Below are 22,029 nucleotides of genomic sequence, written 5' to 3' on the forward strand. Positions count from 1 at the left end.
CCTTACAATGAGTCTGTTCTGGTTCATGTGAAAATCAACATCCTTTTTTGTGTTGCTGCCTGACAGGATGCTACAATACTATTAGCATTTGCAAAGGGTTTGCTCCATCTAATAGTGCAACCCTCAGATCACAGGCTGCTCAGTTTGTGTTTCTCTATTATGTTAAAGACACAAAGAAGCTGAAGGCTGGCAAAGGCCTGTCAAATCTTGTAATGTAGCGAGCGACCCCAGAGCTTCATTCTGCTTTATATCATTCCTTGTTCCCCATCCCACCCCTGTCCTTGAATGGGCTCTGAGGTAGGTAAATGAATTCAGTGGTATGGTAGGCGGATGATTCCTTTCTGACCTTGTTCCTGTACCATTTGTTTCCTGGCTTGTTAGAGGGAGAAGGACATATCTGAACCTTTTGTTTCAAATAATTTTCTCGCAGGTTGGGGAGTTAATGCAGACCTTGTCTGAACTCACCCGAGCGGAAAGTGCTCTGGGTACAAGTCGTGACACGCTTGGTCCCTTGGAATTGCCAGATTAAAGGAGAAGGCAGTGAATTGGAATTCTTTCACATTTGGCATTGCTTAAACACCTGGACACCTTTTTTTTTTCCCCAGTATGCACGTGTTTCTATCCTCTGTCGTGCCTTGGAACATCTGTCTTAAGAGCAGTCAAGAAGCAAACAAAGAATGACCTTTGAACAGCCCAGTGTTACGTTTTAGTTGGGAAGGAGGTGAGGCTGAGGCAAAAGCTGACCACAGCACACACCAAACACCAGTGGCTTTCAAAGGAGTATTTTGGACTGATGTCTGAATTGGCACAGCACTTCTCTTGAACAAAATCAGGTTTGTTTTAGGGATTGATCTTGGATGATAAAGAAGGCAAAGCTTTCCTGCATGCCAGGACTGAGCTTGGGAGCAGTGAGACTTTCCATCCCAGTTGCCTGAGCTCTGTATCCTTGAACATACTTTTGTAGAGAGAGGACCGGAGGAATGTGACCAGTAACAAAACATGAGGTGGGAATACCACTACAGCTGCCCTGCAGAGTCATAAATTTGTCCTCTGCACTGTCAATGCCATGATGTTTGGAGGACTGTTCATACCTCCTGAGTAATGGATTCCAAAGCTGTCAAACAGAACACAAATTATAGAATCGTAGTCTATCCTGAGTTGGAAGGGACCCACAAGGATCGTTGGAGCACAGCTTCTGGCCCTGCAAAATTACTGTTCTCTTCGAGTCTTAACTATACACAGTAAGTTTGCTGTGTCTGAAGTGTCCAGTCTGAGTCTCCATCTGCTTAGCCCAGCACAGACCTGGTCAGAGGCCTGTTTATCACCTGAGCCCAGCACTTTGTGTTGCTGGTATCCTTTACTAAAGGCTTCCACAAGCCAAAACAGACACTGGGGCAAATCTGTAAGAACATCAGGCCTCTGAGGTGATACAAACGACACAGGCGTAAAGGGGATGAATGAGGATGGTGATACCCCACATTGCCTTAAAAAATGTAGATACTAATGATTTTCTGTTGGTAGGCTGTAGCTTGGAAGTGCAAGCATAAGGGATGTTACCTATCACAGATACCTGTGCATATTCACATTTTTTCTATACATTGATAGACTAAGAGTTACAGTTATATACATACAATTATAGACTAATAATAAGGACATGTAATGGAGTAAGTAGAATTAAGTTTGAAAAGCAAAATTTCACATCCTGCACAGATTCGTGGCATCCCCAAAACAAACTCTGCTCATGCTTCATTTGTGATTTCTCTGTGCTATGTTTGTATATCTCAGGGGGACGATGAGTTCATCTAACAGTTGTAATCTCAAGCCCACCTAAACTGAATGTTATTTGCATGTGCAAAGATATTTTGTAATTTGGGACTAATTATGGGCTAAATTTCTAATCCAAATGGAATATCGTTGCGGCCCCATTTCCTAGATTTCTTGCTAAAACACTTCATGCTTTCACAAGATTCCAGTATTGCAGATGTATAGCTTTGTGCAGGCCTTCCTTACTATCTCACAAGCAAGACCAGCAGGAATATTATCTGTATAAGGCCCTTCAAAAATACACACAAATAACTATATTTTTAAAAATCCTCCAACAATAACCAGGAAGACAATGTTATCCCTTTTGTGCTTATTGTACCTCTCACCAATGGCCAGAAGATTGTTTTAATCTGGAAGTTCTGATCAGTTAGGTCTTTTTGCAAGAAAGCATTTTTTAAGCTATTAAATGTTTCTTTTATGATCCAAGACTCATTAGCACTGGAAACTCTTGTTATAAGGAGAGTAAGGGCTTCCCTTTAAAACAGTCTTTTTTTCCCTTTTGTCAGTTTATGCAAAGTCCATCCCTTCAGCTGAAGGAAATAGCACATCCCTTATCAGAAAAAGAAAATAATTTTCCACTGCCTAGTGCCTGAAAATTGGAATTCCATAAATCTTATGGAAGTACAGCTAGCCATGGGTTATCTGGTGAGGTTCATTTCTGGAGTCTGCTTTGTTGGGTGTTTTTGCACACCCTGTTTGCTTTCTCTGCCAGCATAACCTCCTTCCCTGTCCTCTGCCCTGTGGGCATGCAAATTACGCCCTCACCAGGTGACATTCTCTGGCCTGTGAGGTGCTAAAAGTCAGATCAGATGCCTACCATAATCTCTCTTGAAAGTATATGGTAGAATTTCTCTGTCTACTACTGCTCATATCCCTTTTCACTTTTGGTTTTAGCTACAGGCATGTATCACATTTTATAAATATACCTGTATCTCAGCATTTTTATTACATATGCATAATTATGCAAGAAAAAACATGATGACTGCCTCAGAAATCGTGACTTGCAGATTGATCTCTGCCTAGCCCAAAACCGAATTTATGTAATTTAGTCTGAAAGACAAACGCTGTTAGTAGATGAGTAACAGAGAAGAAACGTTGGAGAGTGGTTCATGGCAAGAGGCTGTTTTCATGTGGAAACAAGGGAATATTATGCCACTTGCTGAAGCTTAGAGCAGCTCCCAGATCCTTACTGAAATCAAGCTCTGTGATGAAAAGGCGTGTTGCCTGTTGGGCCAAGAGATGGGGATTATGAGAATATTCATGACTCCTGAGAATCAGCAGGTGAGACCTAATGCACACTGTTGCCCCTCACCCCTTTCCCCAGCTCATCCTTTTGGTAAACAGTACATAAAGGCTGGGTTCCCAGAGTGACTGAACTCAGTTCCTGATCCTTTTTTTTTCTCCTCTTTTTTTTTGCCTCCATTCTTTATAAAAAAGATTGCAGTGGTTTTGCCACTTGTCCCAAGCAGAAGCATGGAATCTCCTTTTCATTTCTAAAAAGCAACTGTGTGGCCAAACCAGAAGTCTTGTGACATTACTTAAGAAAGCAGAATGGTATCTTAGCATCCAAGGCCTCTTTTAAAACTTAATGAAAGGCCTTTCTGAGAGCTTGGATAAGCTGGAGAGGAATCTCTGTGACATATGTGCATTGTCTTAGAAAAGCATGGGTTGGAGCCAACTGTGGGCCTCTGCCTTTAGTATACTGGGTATTTGTCATGCCTGTTTTGGTGTGCTTGCTAGTCAGTAAACACTCTGTGTGTAGAGTCCATGCAGTTGGAAGAAGTTGCAGTATGTGATTGATGTAAGGATTGTTCCAGGCCAGTGAGTGGCAGGGGATGCTCTGGGAAAGGGAGATTCCTTGGGCAAGGTGGGTAAAAGTATTTTGCCAGCTTTTCTCCACTGCAGCACAAAGGCATATTCTATAGCAGATTACATCAATCAAGTTTTTCTAAAATTATCTCACTGTGACGTAGGTGAAGAGGGATTCTCACAAATGCTGATCCTGTCCTGATTCTGACAGCTTTTACCTGCAGGCATGAAGTTGCATGTTCAGCCTGGTGGGGTACTGATGATTGTCGGCTCTTCAGCTGAAGTCTAAGTGTTGTCATCCCTTTGAAGCCTGAAGCAGTGCCTGTGGTAAACAGGGGAGACCATGCTAGATCTTTGCTTTAACTAAGCCTTGTTGCTTGCTTTTTCTCTGCAGGAATGTGTCAGCCCACTCTGCTGGTTTGTGACCCTCTTGTGCATGGACTGCAGCTATAGATCAGTGATTTAGGAGTGGGAGGTGTTGCAGTGAGAATGCAAGCACAGGACATTCAGACTGCTGTCAGCCTCAGGCCCGTGCCACTTTTCCAGGACTCAGTGAAACAGGAGTGCTAATCCTCCCTATATGTGCCCTGATATATGACAAGGGCAAGCACTTTTCCAGGCCCATCAGCCTTCCCAGCAGGGATAGTCAGCTTGAGCCTTTCTGGCTTGCTGAGGCAGGTGCTTGCAGAATTATGGTTTGGTAAAAAAGTTCCCTCATGCCAACATTTACAGTAGCCTAATGCTTGCAGGACATCTCTCCATGAAACCATAGTGATTATTCTGCATTAAAGCAAAGGTAACATATTTTTTTAAGTGTTCAGTCATTCCAGGAAAGATGGTTACATAATTTTAAATCCCTCTTGGAAGTTCAGTTTGCAGGAGTTGTAGTGCCTGGCTCTGACAAAACTGCTATTACAAACTTGCTTCCAAAATGTCTCAGAATAAGTGTGTTTGTTTGTTGTATCCCTGTGACAGCATCCAAACAATACTTCAATGGTTTTTCCTGTTAATCTGAATGTAACTAATAGCACTTAGTTCTGTGGCTGGAATCTGGTCCCCAACAATCGAAACTGAACTGCTGTCTGCTCAATATAGTTTTTCTAGTAACTGATGCATCTAGGTCAACAAACTGACAGGCATTGCTCATTTTACTGCTTGGCAAATATTGAACTAAAGTCTTCAGCACTGTAACACTGTTGACAATTGTAGGATAAAAGCATTGTCCTCTTTTGTTACCATGAAGTGCATCTTCACATCTGATTCTGGCATAACACACTTGGTAAACAACAAGGGATGTTGTGCTCTGGAGTCCCAAGTGTTTGCTCTGACAATATAAACTTACTGCCTGCTCTCTAAAACCAAACATCTGTCTCTGCCATGGTTACTTCAAACTGATATTGAAACAATCCACTCTCTTCCTGAAAACACTGGAGGGTGACAGCATGACTGCTGTTGAAGGAGCACTTTTCTCTTTTTGAAAGCTATCTGTACCACCCTCCTTTATTATGTTACAGGTCTACGTTGAGGAGCCCAGACTAGGCTTCAAGAGTATGAAAAATAATATTTGTCAGAAAAAAAAAATCACTTTGGGTTAGTACAGTTAACACTAACCCCACTGGAAAGGAAGTGCTATGTTGCAAGTCCACTGTCAATTCTTTCTTTTCCAGGAGAGCATGTTAGAAGAAACAAAAGAGTAATGAGCCAAAATGCAACTGAAAAAAAATCCATATACACATCCTGTTACCTGAGGAGAGCACTGCTCCTTCCCTCTTCCGGCTCCTTTCCAAACTTTAACCTCTTCATGACTACTGTGAAGGTCTGGGGTCATTTGTGTCCCATCACCCATAGCATAAATTCATGGTCTCTCCCTTCTGCTTTGGGAGCATCTCTGGGTTCACTGTTTGCTGCTGTGAGTGACCCCTGTGGGTCAGGCTGGAGCGATTCAGCTGTGTGTGACTCAGTGGGGACGTGCCCCATAAGAATGGTGTCATCACAATGATTTTGTTCCCTTCTACCTTTGGTCTTTTTTCACTACAGCTTTGTTATTTGTTTCATATTTAGGTCAGGGGTGAAGATTAAAACAGATCTGCTCTTCCTTTGCTTCACATCTTCATTTTCACCTATTTTGTTTTGCATGTGAAGTGCATGGAATCTTTATTTAGACCAGCTTGCAAGCTATAATGGTAACCTATATCACACTGAATCTGTTTGAAAAGTGTGTAGCTGCACATCTGTAATTATGATATTACATATGAAACATTAGCTCCAACAGTCAATGGAGGTGAATCTCAAGAAAGAGCTTTTACAGCCAGTTGGATCCTGCTGCTCTAGACTGGTGCCAAACCAGCTTGGAGGATTGGTCCCCTCCACAGAAGTATTAAAAAATTAATCCACAGCTTTTTATGTCCTTGATGGAGACACAGATAGCGACAGCATATGCTGTTTGTTTGTTGGGTTGAACTACCGGTGCTTTGTTTTCCTTTCTGCCTCAGAAAAAAAGCCAACAGCTTTGCCTTTGAGGTTAATGTAGTCACATGATAAAAAGAAATTTAAGGCCCTAGAAGAAAGAAAGAGGCCAGCATTGATTTCACTACCAGGTGCTGAGATGGGATGAATCCTATGATCATTTTGCATTTCAGACTCGTCTTGAGTCACTCAAAGCTGAAGGGAATGAGAGATGGGATAGTGATTGTGTTCCCAGCAAAAAGGGAGAGACAAAGCTGCACCCTCCAGGAAAATGCCATCGTAATTCTTCCTACATTACTTCAGAGGTTCCTTGAGCATGAGGCTGGAAGCTTTTGTGGCTGATGTCAAGTGACTGCTTTTGGGTATGATTCACCTATTGTCTATAAGGCTCCTTTTACCAAAAAGCAGCTGGTGAAGCCTCTATTTCCCTTAAACAAAACTGTCTTGAACTTTCAGGGGAGAACAAGGCCTTCACTGTGCTGCCTTGACTGAAATCCCAGCCAGGAGGGAGAAGTCAGACCTGTTTCTTGCTTTTGCAAAAGCAAATACTTTTTTTTCCCCCAGCAATGGATGTGAAGTACACAAAGAAAGCAGCCATCAGCCCTGTGAGAGAGGTGAGCCTGACCATCCCATAAAGCTGCAGTATTTTTCTGTCCACCTACAAATGTGGAGGGCAGAAGTGGCTGCTGTTCTAGCTGCACCAGCCAAAGCTTGACACAGCAGAAACTGATTTCCCAGCTGCTACCCAGCTCTGGTGTCTGAGTTTTTCACAAGCTTAAAGCTCATTTTTATACAATAAGCTCAGCTCATGTGATTTTTGCTTTTAGATTACATACATCTATATGCATTCTATGCTAGTAATGAGGCAACTAACTTGCAGATCTTGGCTTCCCTTCTGAAGGAAACAGTTCCCAGAAAGGCTCAGCCAGAGGTTGTGGGTGAAGGAAGCAGAGGGGGAAAGTACCACAGTCTGGTACGTCAGTAAGGACAGTGGAGAGTTCACATGGGAAGGGGAATGGCAGCCTTCTGATGAATAAGTCGGATTCTGTGTGAGGCAGCATCCTCCAGCTTCCCTCGCAGCAGGAGCTCATCAGGCCAAATACAGCTGGCAGCAGCTCTCCACTGCTGGGGCTTTGGAATTGGACTTATGACATGGTAACAAACTACCATTCCTGTACAGATGGACAGCTGGTTCTGTATCAAACAAAGGCATTGTTTGACATTTTATATTGCCATTTGAAATACTTGTCTTGTTTCTTTCACAGATGTGGTTGTGCCTGCCTTGAACACTGCACATATGTGTATGACAACCTGGGAGTACCCCTATGCACTGCTGTCAGTTCATTAACTCTGCTCCTTCAGAAACTGTTGTCTTCAAATGTGTTCTTCAAAATTATCCAAAACCATGTCTTAACCACCAAAAGGCAAATTTTTAGTTAAGATATTTGAGAAGTAGACTTCTAATAAATCTGAAGTCCAGTTCCTAAGTAAAGAGGCTTCAGAGATTCTCAACCTTTTTACTCTATATTCAACAGCAACAAAGAAATCAACTGCAACCAACCAACCAGCAGAAGCAATTTTATTGTGAACAGTTACATGTTGGTAATTGTTCTTTCAGCCACTGATAATCAGAATTTATAATGGAAAAGTGCCAAGAAGTCTTTAAGTAGCTCCATCAACTCCACCTCAGAAAAAGTGGAAATATGCATTAAGCCATATTCAGAGTCTATTGTAAGCATTGAGCTTGGAACTTTTGGCTGCACTGGTTTTTACCTGCACAGTTGATTTTAGGATGAAAATAATCCCTGAATAAGACCTTGTATCTCTCAAAATATTTATTCATGTATGGTAGGAGTGTTTTCCCAGAATTTGTCAGGTTCATTTGGCTTGATAATTTTAGAATAAATGCTAATGTGAAAATTGCATTCTGATTTAAGAAAATACTAACCTGAACAAAGGATTCACTGCGACCTGAACTGAGTATTTCCTGAAGTTTACTAACACCTGATCCTAAACATTATCAGAAACACTACTCACACTCTGCAAACTACAACTTTGTTCCAATATTTAGGGGGAAAGAGGTTTGCATGGAGCAGAGGAGCTGCCTTGGGCAGACAGACCTGCAGAGAGAAGAGAATGGGCATGGTATGCCACACTGCACACTCACACAGGGCTGTTCCAGGCTCAATAAAGCCCTGGAAGAAACTATTGTATTTTAATTGTGCAAACCCATGTGGCTGATGAGAAGTACACGGGTGGCTTTTTGCTCGTTAGAATTCTAAAATTTGTCCTTTGCTACAGACTTTTTCTCTGGAAATGCCTCATGGTTAAAATATGCTGTGCCTGAAATCCCTGTTTCCAAGTCCTTCTGGAAATACCTTTCCTATATGTAGGGCTTAATTTGTAGTCAAGAGACAAAAGGATCGCCTTGAAATCACATCAGGTTAGATGAAGAGGACTGATAGGGTATGCAAAGTCTAAGTCAAAACCTTTTGGGAGACCTATGGCAAAAATTCCCAAGAGTTTGTGTATATCCTTTTGTTTTCAGTAATTTTGCCAGTATTCCAGTCGTCAGGTCCCCCAGAATGTCATTCCTGTTATGTTTTGCTCGGTCATCACTGGGACAATGCTGTGAACTTTGCTTGCAATTACTCTAATGAGAAACAAGGGCAGAATTTCCTCAGAAAAGACTGTCCTGGTCAAACACCTCCATGTAAAATTGAGGGCTTTAGGTGATAATGGACACAATGGTGTTAAGGATTGAGAGGTATAGTGTTTCAGGTAAACATTTTCAAGATGACACCTTTTCATTTGTAATAAGCTGAAAACAGACCTGTTAGGCCCAGGATACAGAAGTAAGGTGAGTTGTTTGCTTGGTCAAAAGGAGATTTCGAGGTATAATGCACAGCAATGATCATCTGGTCTCTTTCTGTCAGCATTAATCTTGGATTTTCCAGGTTGTTTGATATTGCTTGGGTGGGGGTCCACAGACTTAAATGAAGATTTTCCTGCTATTTGTTTCCACTTACACTGGAAATCAAAGGAGTTCAACAATCCTTGACATGAAATATTTGAGCCAGACCCAGTGTTTTGGCACTGGGTCTGGCTCAAAAGGCAATTTTCCAGTGCAAGGTAAATATTTCATAAAGGAAAGTATTTCTACATCTCATTTTTTTTCCTTATTTTCCTGTAACAGATTGTCTTGGGGAATTTAGAGATGTCAGGAGGTGAAAAAAAAATCCATTACCTGCTTGTAAGCAGTTTGTTACATGTGTTTGTATTCATTCTCCTTGGTATTTCTAGGTGGTATGACCAGAATGGGTCACTGTGATCATCTGCACCGAACTTCTGCTGGCTAAAGGAGACTTGCAATAAAAAAGCATCAAGGGCTAGTATGGCAGTCCTCTGTGATGGATCTTGTCACCACATAAGTTTGCTAAGCTTATTACAGTCATTGGTAAAGAACAACACCTTATTTTGTCTAAGTTTATGCTGTAGTTTCAAGAATGAGATGTCATTCTGTCTTTTATCTGATGCATTAAGAGTTGTCTTGAATTGGATGTGTTTTTACAGAGTGTTAATTAGGACTGGATGCTGAACTTGGAGATTACTATACTCTGTTCCCTACTAGCCTAAACAAAGGTTAGTTTAAGCTAAACTTAATTGAAGCTGGGTTTCCAAACAGACTCTCCCAACTTCAGCCAGAGTTCTTTTCAATACTCAGAGTGTTCTGTGCCTGCAGAGATTGGTATCCTGCTTTGCTGATGGAAAGTAAGAATGGCTGAATGAGCCAAACAGGCGAAGCCAGTCAACAATCCTGGCTGCTGCTCCTCCACTACCTGATCCCAAGTCCAAGGTCCCGGTCTGCAACTGGATCATGGTTTTACATCTGTGTGGCCATATCTGGCTGGTTGCCATCCCTTGTGGGAAAGGCCTTGCAGTGAGCATTCCCAAAGGTTGATGAGGTCCTCATTGCAGTCAAAAAATCCTTTCTTAGAGCTAATGATTCCCCAAAGTCCCACCCTGGTCATCTGGGAGTGACTGGCAGTTCAGCCCCTTTCATCTTCGACTTTTTTAACCCAACTTGCAAGGTCTGGCAGAACTTTAGATCACTTTGGTTTTCATTTGGCATTAGCCCACTTGAAGTAGGAAAGTTTATGCCTGGAAACAGTTGATCGAGATCTGAAAGTAGAAAATATTAATTCCAGGCATGGAGAACTTTTAAAAGTGCAGGAATTTCATGGAAATAAAACAGTCTAGTCTATTAAGTTACTCTCATGGACTTTTATGACGACAATCATTAATATTGTTGAAAATTATACTCATGAAACGTGTTAATGGGAGCTGTGCTGGCTGCTGCCAGAAAAACTGCAACCTTTACAGCTCATTTGGAGACAGAAATATTCGGCAAAGTAGCCCACAGGGTGCAAAGGTTCGCGTGGTGCTGGCTTAGACTAACTTAACATATGCCCTCTGTAGCCCTGGTATTGTCCAAAACCTAATGCCCATAATAAAAGAGAGGAAAATTGGACCCCAAGTGGCAAGGATTGTAAGCCCTTGGAATTCTCCTAATCAGAGATATTCAGCTATTTTTAGTTCATAATGTTTAGCCAAATAGCAACAATGATTTTTCTTCTTTTTTTCAACTCAGCTGCACGGTGTGTTGGAGGGGGTCTCGATGGCCTGTGACCTTGCCTTTATCTGTCAGTCTGTCACCACTGGTCTTCAAAGTGCAGCTTAAAGGATCTGAGGCTTCTGTGTGGCCTTGATGTGATCTGCTCTCCTGGTAAAGTTTTTCATTAGCGGGTGCTTTTTTAAGCTGGTTGGAACTTGCTTTGCTTGCTCTGTGGGATGTTACTGGCTTGGGGGCTCTCCTGACCCCCACAACCAGGTTTAATAACCCTGCATGGCCTGTATTTGCAAGCATTGTGTGTATGGTGGATGCTGCTTCTGCACAGTGGATGCTGCTTCCTGCCTCATTGATCAGGCTCTTTCTTTTCTCGTCCTGCCTCTGAAATCCCCATCAAAGGCTCTCAAAAGAAGAAATATTTTTTGAATTACAGTTGGTTAGATACAGTGACTGAGCAACAAGCCCATCCATCTGCACAGTGCTTACCCACCTGCTAAGGGTACTGCCCTTCCATCCAGCCCAGATCCTTACTGCTGCTGTGTCAGCCATACATTTCTTTTCCTCTGAATCTCAGGGAGAGAAAGTACCCAACAAAAGAGCAGTCCTGCTGCATCAGACCACTGGTCTGGGTAGCCCAGTATCCTGTCTCCAACTTTAGCCAGCAGCACATGCCTAGGGTAGAGTGAAAAACAGGATAAGTGTGCGTGATACTTGTGGTTAACGAGGTTTTTGAGCCAGAGCTGTTTTCTATGTGTTTAATATAACTTAACAAAGGACAAAAAATATTCTGGGGACATGTGTTTCACTTGCGTGACCCCTGCATTTGAGTGGTTTTTTGTGGACACCTGGATCCAATTATTGATGATGCTAAAAGACCTTTCTTGGTCACCAAAGGAAAATTATTTATACATCCATGGCTGGAGCAAAGGTGTTGGGTGCCCCTGTGCAAAATGAGTGGAAGGCCTGAGGGTGAAAACACTTTGTCGTAGGTGTGGCTGGCTCTGAGTGACACTGACCTTTGACTGCCATGGCAGGGGAGCCTGACTGGTTCCTCTTGGAGGAGCAGTGTGTTCTTGCAAAGATGCTTTCTCACTGCAGCACAGCCAGTCCTGTGTGTTTTGCCCATCAATAGACAGGTGGGACAGCAGCATTGATCAGCTGGTGTCCTTGCTCAGCAGGTTCTGCAGACACTTGATTTCAGCTTCTTTGCTTGGACTGTACTTGGTCTCAGCCAACTGGGGGCCCGTGGAGCTCTTCTGGAGAAGTCCAGACTGGTTAGTGTGCACTGGTGTGGGGAGATGCAGCCCCTGTAAAGGCTGGGGCACCCTTTATTGCAGAGCTGGCCTTCGACATGCAGCAGCTCTTTTCCCCCAGTTCCAGCAGAAGGCTCTGACAAACACTAAATCCAAGTGATGGGAAGAAGGATTCCTCCAAAACGTTTGGTTTGCTTTAGTGCAGTCTGTAAGGGGCAGGCCAGAGCAATTACCAGCATGCACAAGATGCCTGCTATGTTGCTTGGAGTGTTTTTCTTTACTACGTGTCAATACAAACCTAGAGCCATTTTTCAGAGTTTGCCAATGGCTATAATTGAAAAGGCATGAATTGCCCTCAAGAGATTCCCCACTGCTCTGCATTATTATCTGCTGGATGGCAGCTCTATAGGCCATGTATCATTTTTTTCAAATAACCAGTTAATTACTAAATAAAACAACCCAGCTTTCAAGCTGATTAGCCTAGATTAATGACCAGCAGCATGTTTCACTCTCTTCAACAATTTATCATGGAAAAGAACTATGTCTTTAATGATTTAGGTACCTGGTCTATTGAGGCTTGCTCCAATCTGTACAGCCTCCAATTTGATTTAATTGCTCTTCTTAGTTTGTGACCTGGAAAAAACCAAGTGACAGCTCCCATTAGTGAAGCCCAGCTTGCAACTTGCTTACAGTGTTACAAAGGCTCACTGGGTGTCTTTCTCTGCTGACTTCATTAAGAAGATATATAGAGGTCAAGTGTCACTTTGGCACAGAACAAGTACTACGCCGTTTATCAGCTGAAACAGGTTGAATCAACCTGTGTATTTTATTTAAGTTTATATTCATTCTTTTTCCCTCTCACTGTTTTTAAAAGATGTTTTTAGAAGCTCCTTGTTTTGTTTAAACTGAGATTGAATTTACAGACTGGCCTTAAAGGCATTAATTGCAGTTCATTTATTGTTACTTTGGCATGGAAACTTTGGCATTGGACTCCTCTACAGTTATTCAATAAAAGATCTTTTGTTATAAGGGCTTATTCAGGGCCCTTGAGTTTGCTTCCTAATTAATATTAGACTTCCTCACAGTTGTGCTCTGGAGTACAAATGCTCACTTCCCAAGGATGTTGCTGCAAAGGCACATTGAATGTGTCTTTAAGTGCATCCTGAATTACTGACTTATTATTGGGCAAATCCCTGAAGTCTTCACTTAGCCAAAATTCCCACTTAAGACAATGGGCCCATGGGAGTTGTCTCGTCATTAACTGAACTCCAGCAGTTGTCTGGCACTCAGTGAACTGAGTCATGGTCACTGCCCCTGAGAGTTTACCATCTACTCTAGAGACAAAGACTCAACAAGGCTGAGAAGATAATGAGGCAGCATGAGCTGGAGCTCGCTCCCAGACCTGGCATTGCACTTTGGACTCAAGATGTTTCTGAAGGGCAGAGGAAGCACTGCTAACACCACTGGTCACTGTTGTGCTGTGAAAAGCAGATTTCAATGTGAACTGTTGCTAACCTGCTCTTTCGTTGTGTTTTTCAGCAGCGAGGTAAAACCAGATGAAGTCCCTTCTATGTCCTCTCTTTCTAAGGAGATTTGTGGTCCTCATGGACTGGGAGTTGCTGTCTGCTGAAAGTGGTTGCTTTGCACTGTCCCGTTCCAGGATTTTCCAGTCTGAGGGCAAATTACTGTCTGGCTGACCTTCGCTAGGATTTTAAATCCCTGAGGTTCAATTGCCTGGTGGCAAGGTCAGTACCAGCCAGTCTCTAACTGCAGCTTCCTAATCCTGGCTGTTCATGTCACCAGGCAGTGATCTGGGGAAAGCTCTCCTGCAAGGAACAGACATGGCCACCGTGTCACTAACACTGGGTCAAGTGGCAGGAGCACATCCTGCCCTTATCAGGCTCACTCTGTGCTGCTGGTTACACACGACGGCCAAGGAGAGAAACCTAGAGAAGGAGGATGCACTGGTGAGCTGTTGAGGTGGAGAAGGGTTTGGAGAGTGCAGGAGTTGTGGATTGTGCCTAAGGAAGGTAGGGAAGTGTTGTCTTTCTCCCTACATCAAGGTAGGGAAATGTTCAGTCTTTTCACACATGAAATGTTACCTTACTAGGAGAGGTAAGCAGGCTCACAGGGCAGCCACAGAACCCAACTCTCTCTTTTCTTTTTCTATCAGGAGCAAGGCAGGTCTAAGAGGGGATGGCTGTGACTTCCTGATATATTCACAGGGATGGGATCTCAGAAAAACCAAAAGTTTTGGCTCCTTCCTTTCCACAGACCACTGTTACTGCTAATCCTTATTCAAGAAAGCAGTGTCTCAGGGAAAGGTTGATGGGGTTGATTGGTACCAGCATGAGTATTATTATCAATGTCCCAAACCTATGTTGAATGTACTGTAAAGATTCCTGCCAAGCCTGCTAGAAAGCTCTAGAAGTACAGAGACCCTTTGATCTACCCTCAGTATAAGCCTTATCACTGCCCATGTGCCCTCAAGTGCTGTCCTGCATGAACACTGAGCTCTCATATTACCATTGCTGGAGAGAAGACTCCTACCTCCACAAAAAAATCTCTTGCAAAGAAACACAAAATTCATTTCATTTTATATAGTCCTTGCCTCTACTCTTGCCAGTACTAGGTAGTAAGAACAAAAAGGGAAAACCAGGGTCTGTGTAGCAGAATAACTCCCTGCTGACAGCTTTGGAGCTGCCATGGATAAGTGTACATGTCCCTATCCTGTGTCTGCATTACTGTAAGTATGGAAGTCAATATAGTTGAGCAATTCAGTGTTACTGGTTTATTTGCCAAGGTTGTACAGGAAACATCAAACAAAAGTTTCCAAGTTTTTCACCGATTTTCATTCCTGCAGACAGACACCTTTATGTTGCCATGGTGTGACCCAGTATAGATCTGTTGCTGCAGATAGTCCTTGTGGGTGCAGGAACCCTTAAAGCACTTCTCATTCCACAGGGTTGTGCAGCAGGGCTGGGGACCTGCACAAGAGCTGCTGGTGGCATTCACAGAGCACAGAAGCTCGTGGCTGTGTCAGATCTGGGTCTGTCTTAATCACTTTGCAATGTCAGGAAGCTCCATCCCCCTGACCCCTTCCTTCACCAAATCCCCCCTGCTGCTTGAGCCATTTGATCAGAGCATGAACCCAGCTGTGAGTGAATGTGGGCAGGTGTAAAGCCCCTTCCTAATCCCCTGGCCATGCACCTGGGTTCCTGTGGTACACTTTGAACATGTGCCTCAGATCTTCATTTCAGGACATAAGAACTGCTTCTCCTCTGAGCAAGCCGCTGTCTTAAGGCATGCTTTTTGGGTTTTCCTAAAGCAGCCTACAAGTCTCCTAATCCTCCCTTTCTGCTGCATATTTCCTGCTGGTTGCAATTTTGAGCCCTTGTCCACATTTTTCTCACAAGAGAAGGTGGGTGTTTGCTTTTGCTGCTGCCAGAAGAGATGCGTGACAGAGGCAGTGCTGGTCCCAGCTGCTGGTGTCTGCACCATTTGGGTGTGAGGACCAACACAAGGGATGCATGAGGGCAACAAGTCACCCCTGTCGACTGCAAGCATCTATCAGTGCTGAGCAGTACAAACCTCTCAAGGGAGAAAGAGAAGGGGAGATCTCTCCCATTTCAAGCCCTCTTCTGTTACTAATGGGGACAGGTCACAGCCATGGGAATAAGGCACGAGGCATTGATTCATTGAGCTTTTTCTTGTAATGCTGTAGATCTTCATTAATGGTCCCGGTTGTGCTTTCTGCTGTTCTCAGTGGGGCCACTTAATGACATAAAGAGCTTAACAAGGAGAAGCTGTAGTCACAGCTGAGGAGAAGGGTCTGGTTTACTGCTGCCAAGGGTTGTGCTGTTTATCACATGCAGCATCAGCCTCTAAATATTTCTTACCATTGGGACTGAGAGAATCACTTTGCAGAGAAGGTTATCCAGTAAATCTGGCCGGGCAGAAACAAGAGACCAAGGAGGGAGCCTCTCTTGTAACAGTACTGGTCTCTAAAAGCTTTTGGCAGCTGTCTGGAGATGGTTGTTTCCTGTCATAAACTGTGATTGTGTATTAGCCATGGATATGAGGTCAAATAAACCATGCAGTGGGGTTTTCTATTGATGTGTTTTCTTACCTGTTCCACTATCTCTTCCTGGGGAATCCCAGAGCTCCAAGCTTCACAGAATCACAGAATCTGCTGAGTTGGAATGGATCACAAGAATCATCAAGCCCAGCTCCTGGCCCTGCACAGCACCATTCCCAAGAATCACACCATCTGCCTGAGAGCTTTATCCAAACACTTCTTGAGCCCTGCCAGGCTTGGAGCTGTGACCACTGCCCTGGGGAGCCTGTTCCAGTGCCCAACCCCCCTCTGGGGGCAGAACCTTTTCCTAAGATCCAACCTAAACCTCCCCTGACACAACCTCAGGCCACTCCCTGAGGTCTGTCACTGGTCAGCCCAGAGCAGAGATCGGTGCCTGCCCCTCCTCTTCCCCTCAGGAGGAAGCTGTACCTGCCCTGAGCTCTCCCCTCAGTCTCCTCCAGGCTGAGCAGACTAAGTGCCCTCAGCCACTCCTCACACGGTTTCCCCTCCAGGTCCTTCACCACTCACAGCCCTCCTTTGGATGCTCTCCAATAGTTTGGTGTCTTTCTTACATTGTGGTGCCCAAAACTGCCCCCAGCACTCGAGGTGAGGCCACCCCAGTGCAGAGCAGAGGGGACAGTCCCCTCCCTTGCCTGGCTGCCATGCTGTGGCTGAGGCCCCCCAGGACAGAGTTGGCCCTCCTGGCTGCCAGGGCACTGCTGACTGATGTTCAACTTTCCATCCCCCAGGTCCCTTTCTGTGGCACTGCTCTCCAGCCTCTCAGTCCCCAATCTGTCCGTAGACCTGTGCCATGCAGAACCTGTGCCATGCAGATCACTTTCCCCTGTTGATCTCCACACGGATGGTGATTGCTGAGCCCCTGGTTTGTTGAAGTCTCTCTGCAGGGCTCCCTGCCTTTCAGGGAGTCGATAGCTCCTCCCAGTTTTCTCCTGTCTGTGAGCTTGCTCAGTATCCCTTCCAGTCCTGTGTCCAAGTCATTTATAAAGATGTTGAAGGGCACATCAGCTTGCTGATGTTGGGCCCGATGCTGTGGATCTGAGAAAGCCCAGAGCTCTGGGAAAGAAGAGCAAGCAGAGGGAGGAATCTGACGTATCTGTGAGAGAAAGGAGCCACAGAGAAGGAAAGGCACCTCTTCATGTTTCTAGTGAAACCATCAGGTGCAAATATACTGCAATTTATCTCTTCTACTTGTTGAAGTCATACCACAGTACACATTATTGGCAAATATACTTGAAATGTAACTGTACAAATGTGTCTTAGAAGTAGACTTCTCCTTATTTATCTCAACTGTCTTAGCTCCTGCCTTCCCAGCACTTAATACATTTGCTAAACATTAATCTTTCCAGTAGTGTTTCAGCTGGACAGGTTTACTTTGCAGCTGGAGTTTGGACACGCAGATTAGACTCAAGTAAGTTATGATAGTTCCAGATCTAGGAGTCTTTACTTCACTGGGAGAAGGGTGTGTGAAGCCACAGCTCAGCTGTGTACTTCAGGGTCGTTCCTCCAGCTGTCCACCCAAAGCCCCCACTAGCAGAGCTTGTTGAGCCTTTGCCATTATTTGGGATAGCTTCACTAAGATATTGATGTGCAGGAAGACAAATCTGCAGCCAGGGTAGCCATGGGGTGCTGAGCACTTGTCAAACCCAACTACAAGCCCAGTTTTCATCTTGATGTGAATTGATGCTCAACATTTATTGCAGAGCAGGTGTTAATGGAAGGTCACCTAAGGCTTCTCTGCAGCATAATTGTGGGGCTATTTCAAGCTTTCTCATTTGGCTTTAATGCAGATCAATGCCATAAAGTGTCAAGAATCATGAAGTAAGAGTGTCTGCAATGCTGCTGGATCACCTGCCTTCCAAAACTGCTTCTTGCATATCAAATTTAGAAATTCATCACCTGAGACCCAAGCTTCCAAGCATTTGGAATGGTTTCCAATGCGGATAGCATTACCAGAGGCTAGAGACTGGGTCATACCACAAGCATAAAAAGCATGCAGATGGACCTGCTGCTGGCTCTGCATTGGATAACCCTGCAAGGGCTGATTTCCCCCAAATGACACTGTTTCTCATGCTCATTCCCATTAGTCACCCAGTCTCTGCTCTCAGGTTCAAAACTCTGTATGCACAAACTGGGGCATTGTGCTCATCCTGTTTGGGGCATAACTGAATTCTCATTCATTTCTACCCCACATAGAACAGACCTTGAGTTAAAGGATCTTTGCCTAGATTAGCTTTAATATCCTCAGCAGGATCAAGCTCTAATTTCAATGAGTCCCACTTTCCTCCTCCAGTTAATGCTCTGTAAAAGCTTTCTTTGCTTTCTCACCTTTCTTTTGCCCACGATTTAAAAGCACTTCATTTAATTTCGAGAACATTTTTAATGAGAAGTTGGTGATTATTAATTTGATGAAAACTGGAACATTGACCTATGCTTTTGATCCTAGTTTTCAGGTGTGACATCAGATAACTTTTGTGCCCTGGGATTTGCTGTGAGTTTGATAGCACCAGAAAAGCTCTCCCTGCAGCAGCAGGCTGGTGATTTATTGTTGACAGGCGTGTGTGTTGCAGCACTTCACACCACCCCTCTGCTGCATCCCTTCTGTGCTGGGCATCCTCTGGCTGCTCTCCTTCCACTCAGGTTGCTGTGCTCTTGTTGCTTAATAAGTTTTGTTGCAAGCAACAAAAGTAAGTTGAAGGGGAATGATTTTTAAAATCAAGACTAACTCCTAGACTTGGTGGTGTGCCTAAAACAGGGATTCCCTTTGCTGGGGAAACCATAACTTTTCCGGGTTGGTGTTGCTATAGAGATGGTGTCCGATCTCTCTCTGTTAATATTGCCCCCTTGGAAGGGCCCTGAATAGGCGCTGAGGTAGGTAAATTTATGCAGTGACACCGAGCGGGTGATTTTATTCTGACAAATTCCTGCAACGTTTGTTTCCAGGCTTGTCTGAGGGCTGGGACGCAGTGTTGGGCTTTTTGTCCCACGTGCTGCCCTCACGGGGACGGAGTTAATGGAAGCCTTGTTCAGAGCCGCTGGGGCAGAAATTTTTTTGCTGAGAGAGACAAAAGCTGAACGGGCCACCTCAGAGGTTGCTTTGGGAAGGCCGTCTCTTGTGGGCTCTCAAAGGAAACAGGAGATAACACTTGGCCCAGGAGTCTCATGGAGTATTTTCAAGCACCCTCCTCTCTGCCTCGCTGCCTTGTGCTTGCACATCTGCCTCCTGCAGCATCTTGTCTAGGGTGGCACAGAGGGGGCTTCTCCAGAAAACACTAATTAGAGTTGTTTTTTCACAGCCTGGCAAGAGAATAATTACCAGCATTGTGAGACATGGCCCAGAGATGCTGTTGGAGTGGCTGTGATGGGGCCAGCAGCAGAAAGCAGCAACAGGAATGGGCACAACATGGCTATACCTGACTGTGGACCTGTGCAGGCTGGTCCCAGCACAACAGGGCTGTTTGGGTCCCCATGTCTGCTGAGTTGTGATTATACCAGCCAATACAACAGGGAGCTGAGCTGGGACTGAAAAAGCACCATCTAGGCTGCCAGCACCAAAGCTGCGTGTCTCTGGTATGGTTTGAGCAACACTCTGGTTTGGTTTGAGGAGCTGGCTGTTTGACTATTTTCTGGGTACTCATGTGTCCTCATGTGGATTCCAGCTCCTGGAGCCACTTGGTTATGGCAGACCATCAGCTGCACTTTGTGGAAATCATTTCATGGGTCCAAGAAACATTGCACACCAAGAAGGCTCTGAGATGTGCACTCAAGGTAGCCTTGGGATCACGTTGTACAGAGACAGGATCTCCACCCAGCTCCTCCTGACCAGACCAAGCTCAAGACACAGATTTAGCATCACATCACCCTGGGGCTGGGAGCACTGTAATAACAAGGGTCATCAGGGCATCTGAATAATCCCCGAGGATAGTGGCAAGTTGTTTTGGTGCAGAAAACTTCCAAGGCAGGACTGGGTAAAGCACTTAAGTCTGAAGTCAGACTGGTAGTGCTCCATGGCTCCTACTGTGCTCTCTGGGGAGAGCAACATTTCAGAAAAAGGGAAATGCATTCAGCATAAATTTATCAAAGGACACAGGATCTTTAAAATGAAGCAATTCTTTATCATAAAAATATTGCCTTTCAGTTCTACCAATTTATAAGGGAGGAAATAATTTCTAATGAATAAATTATTGAATTAGTCTATTTCTGCTATTTAAGTGTCCCAGTTTTCCAAACGTACTTTATAATTTTTTGGCATTATTTGATGGCCTGTCTGGAAAGGACAGTATTTTGTGGTGAGTGGAATGAGAAATAACTTTTTTCTAAGTTCTCCTCTTTAGCCATACAGATGATCATATCACTATTCCTCTTACTGGAGCTGAATGTTTCTTGTAGTACAAATAACAAGATCAATCCAATTGGGTGTTGTCATTTTTAATGCAACGTATTTGAGTATTACATCAGTTGCAGTATTGATGCAGAGATTATTAATCAAAGGCAGGCCATGGGCTCTGATCAATAGAAGGCTCCAGGCTGCTTGGTGTTTTGCAGTTTTTTAGTTGCTGGGGGATTTTTGGGGGGTGGGGGTGGGGGGAGTGGGGAAGGATGTTTTAGTTTTTCTGTTTGGTTTGGCTTTATTTTCCGAGAATAATTTTTTTTGCTCCATTTTTTTTTTCCCATGCAAAGCCACCATTTCAGAGCTGCTTTTCTACAGAGAGAGGCACTAGTTCTTCAGAAATATGAGCACAAAACTAGTTGCATTCACACAGAAAATCAGGGTTAACTCCATAGGACAGTGAGGATGCTTAGATGTTGGCTGGATTGTACAAGATGCTTTTAGGCCTGTCAGGAAGAACAATACTATGGAGGCATTAAAGCAGGGCTCTCATTAGGATGTCTGTTGTGTGGAGCAAGCAAGACCCTTGGTATTGTTGATACAAATTTCATACTGGAAAACAGTAAAGGGGAATGTCTGCCCATATATTTGCAGTGGGTGCTGATGCAGAGCAGGGAACAAAGCCATCTCAAGTGTCAGCTAATCTGTCCCTTGGGCTGCACATCCCATGGGCCGGCTAGTGCTTTGGCAAACACTTGTGTCTGAGCTGGGCTGTGTATTCCTGTGAGCTGGGCTGTGTATTCCTGTGAGCTGGGCTGTGTACTCACACTTGTGTCTGAGCTGGGCTGTGTATTCCTGTGAGCTGGGCTGTGTATTCACACTTGTGTCTGAGCTGGGCTGTGTATCCACACTTGTGTCTGAGCTGTGCATTCACGTGAGCCGTGCCACTGAGCTCACGGGCATGTCTCACGTGCAGAGGCTTCTGCAGAACAGAGATCCTAATCCCAGGAGTTTTATGGGGGTTACCGAGGACTTTTCTCATCTTATGTGCCTGTTTTTGTGGCCAAGCAGGGTTTCTGCTACCTTGAGCTTGGCCGAGAGTTGAGAGGACCGTTGTTTACTGGCTCCTTTTGTTTTAATGAAGAGGTTCATTCCCTCCAAACGCACATGAACACCTGCCATTTGCCCTCCTGGGACTTGTGTCCCACAGGGGACTGCAGCGCCCTGTTTGTGCTTGCTTAATGCAGGATGCCTTTGTAATGCAAACTGAGAAGGGTTACAGCTCCCACCCTGGATCATTCACAACCATATAGCTAAGCAAGGAACCACTCTCAATAGCACACAGCAGCATTTTCAGCTCCTGTAAATAATCCTCAAAGCCATACAGCACTCTCGTGAAGAAAGTGTGGCTGGATGGTTTGGGGATACTGTGCTTTAGGGATGATACACACCGTTCCTCAGCTTCAAAGGTTTAAAAAAAAATTAGAAAGGCTTCTAATATAACACTGCCATTTAAGAGAAATCAGAACTGAAAAGCAGCTGTCAAACTTTAATTTCCGGGCTAATGAATGACCACGAATCCATTCTTTAATGATTCTTGACCCTAGAAACAAAATGTATT

This window comes from Sylvia atricapilla, chromosome 10, assembly GCF_009819655.1.
Source record: "Sylvia atricapilla isolate bSylAtr1 chromosome 10, bSylAtr1.pri, whole genome shotgun sequence".
Classification (NCBI taxonomy): domain Eukaryota; kingdom Metazoa; phylum Chordata; class Aves; order Passeriformes; family Sylviidae; genus Sylvia; species Sylvia atricapilla.